Source organism: Schistocerca piceifrons, chromosome 5 (genome assembly GCF_021461385.2).
Source record: "Schistocerca piceifrons isolate TAMUIC-IGC-003096 chromosome 5, iqSchPice1.1, whole genome shotgun sequence".
NCBI classification, from domain to species: domain Eukaryota; kingdom Metazoa; phylum Arthropoda; class Insecta; order Orthoptera; family Acrididae; genus Schistocerca; species Schistocerca piceifrons.
The window spans coordinates 637,551,444-637,559,810 of record NC_060142.1 but is presented as its reverse complement, the minus strand read 5'-3'; the positions used below and the strand labels follow the sequence as shown (position 1 = coordinate 637,559,810).

Genomic DNA, 8,367 nt, shown 5'->3' with positions numbered 1-8,367 from the left:
TGCGAAATGTGGATATACACTGTACTAGTGCCGACATTGTGCATGCTCTGTTGCCTGTGTCTATGTGCCTGTGGTTCTGTCAGTATGATCATGTGATGTATCTGACCCCAGGAATGTGTCAATAAAATTTCCCCTTCCTGGGACAATGAATTCACGGTGTTCTTATTTCAATTTCCAGGAGTGTAGAATAATGAGTAACTTCTGCTAAAATCGCACTGACATCGTTACAGTTTCCCAACGTTCTGCCTGCGAGTCCTGCTAGTGTGTGTGTGTGTGTGTGTGTGTGTGTGTGTGTGGCGTAACTTTCCTCTACGCTAAACTGGAGCAAGAGAGGCAGTTGGCTGTCGTATCCACAGACCGGCGTTGTCCAAACGGAGCGTGCCGCAGCATTCAATGCAGGCCGCACACGGCGAACTCTGTGAGTCGTGCAGGGCGGCGCGGTGCCCGTAGAGGTAGGCACGGAGTTGAGCGCCGTGTTTACACGGAGCGTTGCTACTGGCGAAATTATCGCTGGCTGCCGGCGCTGGTAACGTACACAGTCTGTACTCTACAAGCTACTTCCTGTATCACTGTCACCTCTACCCACTCCTGCTACAGTCGCAGATGGTCCGGGGGGGGGGGGGGAGGGGGGGAAGGGGGGGGGGAAGAAAGATTGCGGGTAAGCCTCGGTGTGAGTTCGACTATCGGTAATTTCGCCTTCACGGCCTCCTCGAGAGATATACATGGAAGAAGCGATATATTCGTTGACTTTTCCAGGAACGTCTGCTCTCCAAGTTTTAACAATAGATCATACTGTGATGCTGGATGCTTCTCTTGTAACATTTGCCACTGCACTTTGTCTCGGTGCCTCTTTCCCGCTTACTAAATGAGTTTGTCACGAAACGTGCTGCCCTTCTTTGGATTTTCTCCATTTACTCGATTACTCCCATCTGTTATGGATCCCATACAGACGAGTATAGATTTAAGTGTCAGGAAGTCGTTTCTGAAAGTATTTGTATGGAGTGTAGCCATGTATGGAAGTGAAACATGGACGATAACCAGTTTGGACAAGAAGAGAATAGAAGCTTTCGAAATGTGGTGCTACAGAAGAATGCTGAAGATTAGATGGGTAGATGACACAATTAATGAGGAGGTGTTGAATAGGATTGGGGAGAAGAGAAGTTTGTGGCACAACTTGACTAGAAGAAGGGATCGGTTGGTAGGACATGTTTTGAGGCATCAAGGGATCACAAATTTAGTATTGGAGGGCAGCGTGGAGGGTAAAAATCGTAGAGGGAGACCAAGAGATCAATACACTAAGCAGATTCAGAAGGATGTAGGTTGCAGTATGTACTGGGAGATGAAGAAGCTTGCACAGGATAGAGTAGCATGGAGGGCTGCAAAAAAAACCAGTCTCAGCACTGAAGACCACAACAACAACAACAACAGACGAGAATTACTCAAGATTTGGAGAAACGTTGTTTTTAACGCTACTTTCTTTGTTTGTGGACTATACTTCTCGAGCATTCTTCGAATGAAGCTCAGTCGGGCATCTGCTTTACCTGCGATTAGTTTTATAAGGGACAGTCAAATGAAAAAGAGACAGATGGGAAAAGGTAAGTAAACTTTTCATCAAAGAAAATGGTTCAAATGGCTCTGAGCACTATGGGACTTAAAATCTAAGGTCGTCAGTCCCCTAGAACTTAGAACTACTTAAACCTTACTTACCTAAGGACATCACACACATCCATGCCCGAGGCATGATTCCAACGTGCGACCGTAGAGGTCGTGTGGTTCCATCCCGGCGGCTAAACTGTTCATCATTTCAAAAGAAAGTGCCATAACCGTTAATACATGTATCCCACTGTGACACAACACTGTCAGTGCCTTCATGGAAAAATGTCTGCGATGCCTGTGGAAGCATGATTGTACCCAGATGTGCCACCAATTCGTCTGAAGCACAACTCGGCGTCCACAGACGTCTTTCTTCAGGGATCCAAAATTAGCGAAATCGCATGGAGAGACATCGGGACTACACGAATGATGCGGACGGACCTACATTTTGCCAGGGTTGTTTCGACTACGGTGCAGAAGTGTCCCTGGGAAGCCCTCACACATTATGGCCATCTGTGTGTGTTGGCCACTTTGGAACGCAATACAACAGCGATTCTGCATGGAATAGAGGTTATTGCACTAAATAAGTACGCCCAGCATTAGGAGAGCAGTGTACTTTCTGGATACGAAATGACATTGAGCTTTTAGCTCACCTACGTACAGAGTCGGGAGCAATGTATGGCCACAATGCTCTCCCTCTCTCCCAATCCTCCCCCCTCCTAAGATATGCTCCTTTTCCTCCCGTATCCACCCGTCCTCTCCTCACATCTCTTCTAAGCCACACTCATTTGTTGGAAATAGGCCAATGCGAGACGTTCCAAGCCAACACACATATTTAACTCTCCTAATCACAACCCTCCAACGGCCTTGCCGCACTGGTAACACCGGTTCCCGTCAGATCACCGAAGTTAAGCGCTGTCGGGCTGGGCTAGCTCTCGGATGGGTGACCATCCGGTCTGCCGAGCGCTGTTGGCAAGCGGGGTGCACTCAGCCCTTGTGAGGCAGACTGAGAAGCTACTTGATTGAGAAGTAGCGACTCCGGTCTGGGAAACCGACATACTGCCGTGAGAGGGGTATGCTGACCACATGTCCCTCCATATCCGCATCCAGTGACGCTTGTGGTCTGAGGATGACACGGGGGCTGGTCGGTACCGTTGGGCCTTCATGGCCTGCTCGGTAGGAGTTTAGTTTTTGTTTAGTAATCACAACCCAGTACGTCTACTGGCTATCAGAACGAAACAACCAATCGGCATGCACCCCCAGAGGCAGCCATCTTGTCCTCTCTACCTCCCAGTGACACACAAACACTACTATAGCTACGTTAATAGAGGACACGGGGGGGGGGGGGGGAGGGGGTGTAGTCGTGGGGCATGGTATCATTCTAGCCCAATGGTGGTGGCAATTGCATAACGTCTGCACGCAGACTCCCTGTAATGCATATACACTTTGCTTCTTTGCATACCTCAGAGACCTTACTCTGAAAGCTATTAGTGGCAGGTGAAGGCTACGAGAGTGACAGGATGTTATGCCAGCAGAACAACATACAGCTTCATCAGAATTTGTCCAGCACACATACACCTTTCTTGGCATTAGCAGAAAACTGACGCAGCTCTGTCAGCAGAAAACGTTCACACACACACACACACACACACACACACACACACACACACACACACATACATACACAGCTTTGTCAGCATTCACAGCAAACTGACATAGCTTTAGATTTCTCAATCAGAGCCCAATGTTTACTAGCCGTTGAAACGAAACAGCTAATCAATATGCAACCCAGAGTTGGACATCTTGTTCTCTGTACAGCGATTGGGGATGATTAAAGTTCGATATTTGTATCCCATTTGGTGCAGGGAACTATGGACTCTGAAATTGAATATTGCAATGTTATTAACATGTCTAAATTGACTGTATTATATTGTTTCAGTATAGTTCAGCAGCTGCTGAGTATTTTTTCGACAAAGATCAAACGTCAGCTGCACAAAATATGGATTTTTATCTTTGTTGGATAACTTGTCTGTATTATTTAGCAAAATACTTTAAGATATTGACACTACTGGTGTAATTTGCATGTTAATATATACATACAAAATAACACATGACTGTAGGCTCTAAAATTAAGTATCATGAAGTTATTTCAGCGTCACGATCGGCCTCATCTTAATATAGCCGTCAGGCGTAATAACATGAGACTTGGGGGTGCGCTGATGACAGAAGGCATGAGTCACATTTCAGTGGTGTCGGTGGAGTCTATCAGTAGGACGGGTTTCACTAGACATGGCCTGCACCTCAACAGGTATGGGAAGGGGAGGTTGGCAAAACTTATAGGTGACAGCATAGGTGGGGGTGGTGGGATCACTCATGGGAAAATTCCGGTAGTTGTGGGTGTTAGAGCTGTACCTTTTTTAGATTGAAGTCAGCTGATAGGTATTCCTGCTTAAGGGAAGTCTCTCTAACAAAGAAACCACTTTCTACAAAGCTTGGGTATCCGATTAATGAGGGAATTAGTATATTTCATCAAAATATACAAGGTATTCGAGATAAAGTTAGTGAACTGCTTATAGATGTTGACTCTGAAATTATTGGTATATCTGAACACTTCTTAAATAAGGAGATAATTCAGAGGCTTCCTTTACCAGGATACAGGTTGGCTGGCAGCTTTTCTAGGAGCTCTTTGCGGTGTGGGGGAGTAGCCATGTATGTGAGAAACGGTATCCCATTTGAGTCAATTGATGTTTCAAAGTACTGCACTGAAAAGGTGTTTGAATGTTGTGCAGGTGTGGTTAAATTTAGTGGAGCTAAACTTCTTACTGTTGTTATTTATAGATCCCCAGACTCCGATTTCACAACATTTTTGCTAAAGCTAGAGGAGGTTCTTGGTTCACTTTATAGGAAATACAAAAAGTTAGTTATATGTGGTGACTTCAATATTAATTGTATAAGTGATTGTGCAAGGAAAAGGATGCTGGTAGACCTCCTTAATTCATATAATCTTATGCAAACCGTATTCTTTCCAACGAGAGTGCAAGGGAACAGTAGAACAACCATAGACAATATTTTTGTTCATTCGTCATTATTAGAAGGGCATTCTGTTAGCAAAAAGGTGAATGGCCTTTCAGATCATGATGCACAAATTTTAAGTCTAAAAGATTTTTGTGCTTCAACACATGTTAAATATAGTTACCAACTTTTTAGGAAAGCTGATCCAGTTGCTGTACAGACTTTTGTAAACCTTATCAAGGAACAAGATTGGCAAGATGTTTATAGTGCTGATACAGTAGACGATAAATATAATGCTTTCCTCAAGACTTTTCTCGTGCTCTTTGAAAGTTGCTTTCCGTTAGAACGTTTAAAACAGGGTACTAGCACAAACAGGCAGCCTGGGTGGCTGACTAAAGGGATAAGAATATCTTGTAGAACAAAGTGGCAATTATATCAAAACGTTAGAAACAGTCAAAATCTAAATGCAGCAGCCCATTACAAACAGTATTGTAAGGTGCTTAAAAAAGTTATTAGGAAGGCAAAAAGTATGTGGTATGCAGATAGAATAGCTAAGTCTCAGGATAAAATTAAAACCATATGGTCAGTCGTAAAGGAAGTGGCTGGTCTGCAGAGACAGGTCGAGGATATAGAATCAGTGCGTAGTGGGGATGTCCGTGTTGCTGATAAGTCGCATATATGTACAGTACTTAATAATCACTTTCTGAATATAGCAGGTGAACTAAATAGAAACCTAGTACCAACAGGGAATCATATAGCGCTCTTAGAAAAAAGTGTTCCGAGACTGTTACCTGAAATGCTCCTCCATGATACTGACAAGAGGGAGATTGAGTTAATAATTAAATCACTAAAGACCAAGAACTCTCATGGATATGACGGGGTATCTAGCAGAATACTGAAGTATTGTTCCACGTATATTAGCTCAGTACTTAGCCATATCTGTAACTTTTCCTTTAGCAGTGGTCGGTTTCCTGACCGATTAAAGTACTCGGTAGTGAAGCCACTTTATAAAAAGGGAGACAGGGATAATGTTGACAATTATAGACCTATTTCTATGCCATCGGTGTTTGCTAAAGTTATCGAGAGGCTTGTATATACAAGGTTACTGCAGCATTTAAATTCACATAATTTGCTGTCAAATGTACAGTTTGGTTTTAGAAATGGCTTAACAACTGAAAATGCTATATTCTCTTTTCTCTGTGAGGTTTTGGACGGATTAAATAAAAGGTTGAGAACGTTAGGTGTTTTCTTTGATTTAACGAAGGCTTTTGACTGTGTTGACCACAAAATATTACTGCAGAAGTTGGAACATTATGGAGTAAGGGGAGTAGCTTACAATTGGTTCGCCTCCTACTTTAAGAACAGAAAGCAGAAGGTAATCCTCCGCAATATTGAGAGTGGTAATGATGTTCAGTCCCAATGGGGCACTGTTAAATGGGGCGTTCCCCAAGGGTCGGTGCTGGGGCCACTGCTGTTCCTTATTTATGTAAATGATATGCCTTCTAGTATTACAGGTGATTCAAAAATATTTCTGTTTGCTGATGACACCACCTTGGTAGTGAAGGATCTTGTGTGTAATATTGAAACATTATCAAATAATGTAGTTCATGAAGTAAGTTCGTGGCTTGTGGAAAATAATTTGATGCTAAATCACAGTAAGACTCAGTTTTTACAGTTTCTAACCCACAATTCAACAAGAACTGACATTTTAATCAGACAGAATGGGCATGTTATAAGCGAGACGGAACAGTTCAAGTTCCTAGGCGTACGGATAGATAGTAAGCTGTTGTGGAAAGCCCATGTTCAGGATCTTGTTCAGAAACTAAATGCCGCTTTATTTACCATTAGAACAGTATCTGAAATAAGTGACATTTCAACACGAAAAGTAGTATACTTCGCATATTTTCATACGCTTATGTCATATGGTATTATTTTTTGGGGTAATTCTTCTGATTCAAAAAGGGTATTTTTGGCTCAAAAACGGGCTGTTCGAGCTATGTATGGTGTAAGTTCGAAAACCTCTTGTCGACCCCTATTCAATAGTCTGGGAATTTTGACATTGCCCTCACAGTATGTATTTTCTTTAATGTCGTTTGTTGTTAGCAATATTAGCTTATTCCCAAGAGTTAGCAGCTTTCACTCAGTTAATACTAGGCAGAAATCAAATCTGCATGTGGAATGCACTTCCTTGACTCTTGTGCAGAAAGGAGTGCAGTATTCTGCTGCATCCATTTTCAATAAGCTACCACAAGAACTCAAAAATCTTAGCAGTAGCCCAAACACTTTTAAGTCTAAACTGAAGAGTTTCCTCATGGCTCACTCCTTCTATTCTGTCGAGGAGCTCCTGGAAGAGATAAAAAATTAAGCAAATTCCAGTGTTACATTCTTGATTTTCTTTATTTAAAATAACGACTTGTTTCATTTTATGTGTTTCTACAATCGTGTTATAATTTCATGTATTGACTCGTTCCATGACCATGGAGACTTCTCCTAAATGTGGTCCCACGGAACAATAAATAAATAAATAAATAAATAAATTTTTACCTCTAAACTGAGTGTTTATTGTTTCAAAATATGTACAGATATTGACTCCACTGGTGCGACTAAAGGTACAGATGCACTTGGGGACTGAAACATGACTGTGGAGTCTCAAATTATTTAACTACGTTATTTCCACATCTACATTTTCATTACACTGTCTATCCTATCTTTTTACCTTACCTCACAATCACATTACTCTTTCTTTGGTACACTTCTTGTACACTAAAGCTGTGCATCCCTGCAATAGGAAGAATAAGGCAAGTGCAAGTCTGAATGCGCCAGAAGATCAAGACTTGTCCGAGACCTTCTTGACTAAATGTATGTACACTTCTTGGCACTATCCGTCTTGCTTAATCATGACGTCACTTCCAGTTATGCCTTCTAAATTTAGGGTAAGTCTCAACTCGTCTGAGAGCTTCCTGTCTACCCATACACACGACTAAGCACAATTCATCCCTGAGATCGCACACAGGCAACGAGGAGAGTGGGAAAGGCATGGAGGGGGACCAGCGAAGACTATGCTAAAATGTGTAGATATGGTTAGTCAGCAAGCTCTCATACAAGATGAGACTTACTCTAAATTAAGGAGGCTTAATCGGAAGTGATGTCATGCTTACATGAAGGGGATGGTACCTCATCAGTAACGTTTCACACAAGTCGAGACTTGTTGATACACTCAAACTTTCACTTGTCTAACTTCTCATACTACAGAGATGCATGACTTCTGTGTACAAGAAAATTACCAAAGAGAGACCAATACCATTGTGAACAACGATAAGACAGTTCAAATAGCTTTTTAGGATGGAAGGTCTCCAATTAATATGTCAAGTCATAAGCACAAGAGTGAACAATAAAAGCGGAAACCATCTTATTGATGTTATAAAGTGTGCCTAATAAGCGTCTACGAGAAACTTTTACATCTCCCTTGCTTAAAGAATATGTTATTACCAGACTGGTAGCTATGATTTATAACTAACGCAGGGATGGTGTGTTTGGCTCTGAGGAAGGCTGCCTACGTGTATGAAATGTCAACTACCACTGTGTGATAGAATACGTTTGCATCATTAGCAGAAGATAACAAACGTTTTGTACTGAAAGATCAAGTTACCACGTTAGCATGGGGTCAATATAATGTTTGGCTGACTTTGGGAAGTAACTGAAAGCGCGTAGCTGAAAGCATAGGGAACCTTGATTCTTACCTATATGGATGTGTATTAAATG

The 8,367-nt window shown here is 42.2% G+C and overlaps 1 pseudogene; it reads left to right on the top strand.

Annotated features, from left to right (window-relative positions):
* The first annotated feature begins 2,450 nt into the window (after window positions 1–2,450).
* LOC124799918 lies at window positions 2,451–2,568 on the top strand (annotated as a pseudogene).
* Window positions 2,569–8,367: the final 5,799 nt, after the last annotated feature.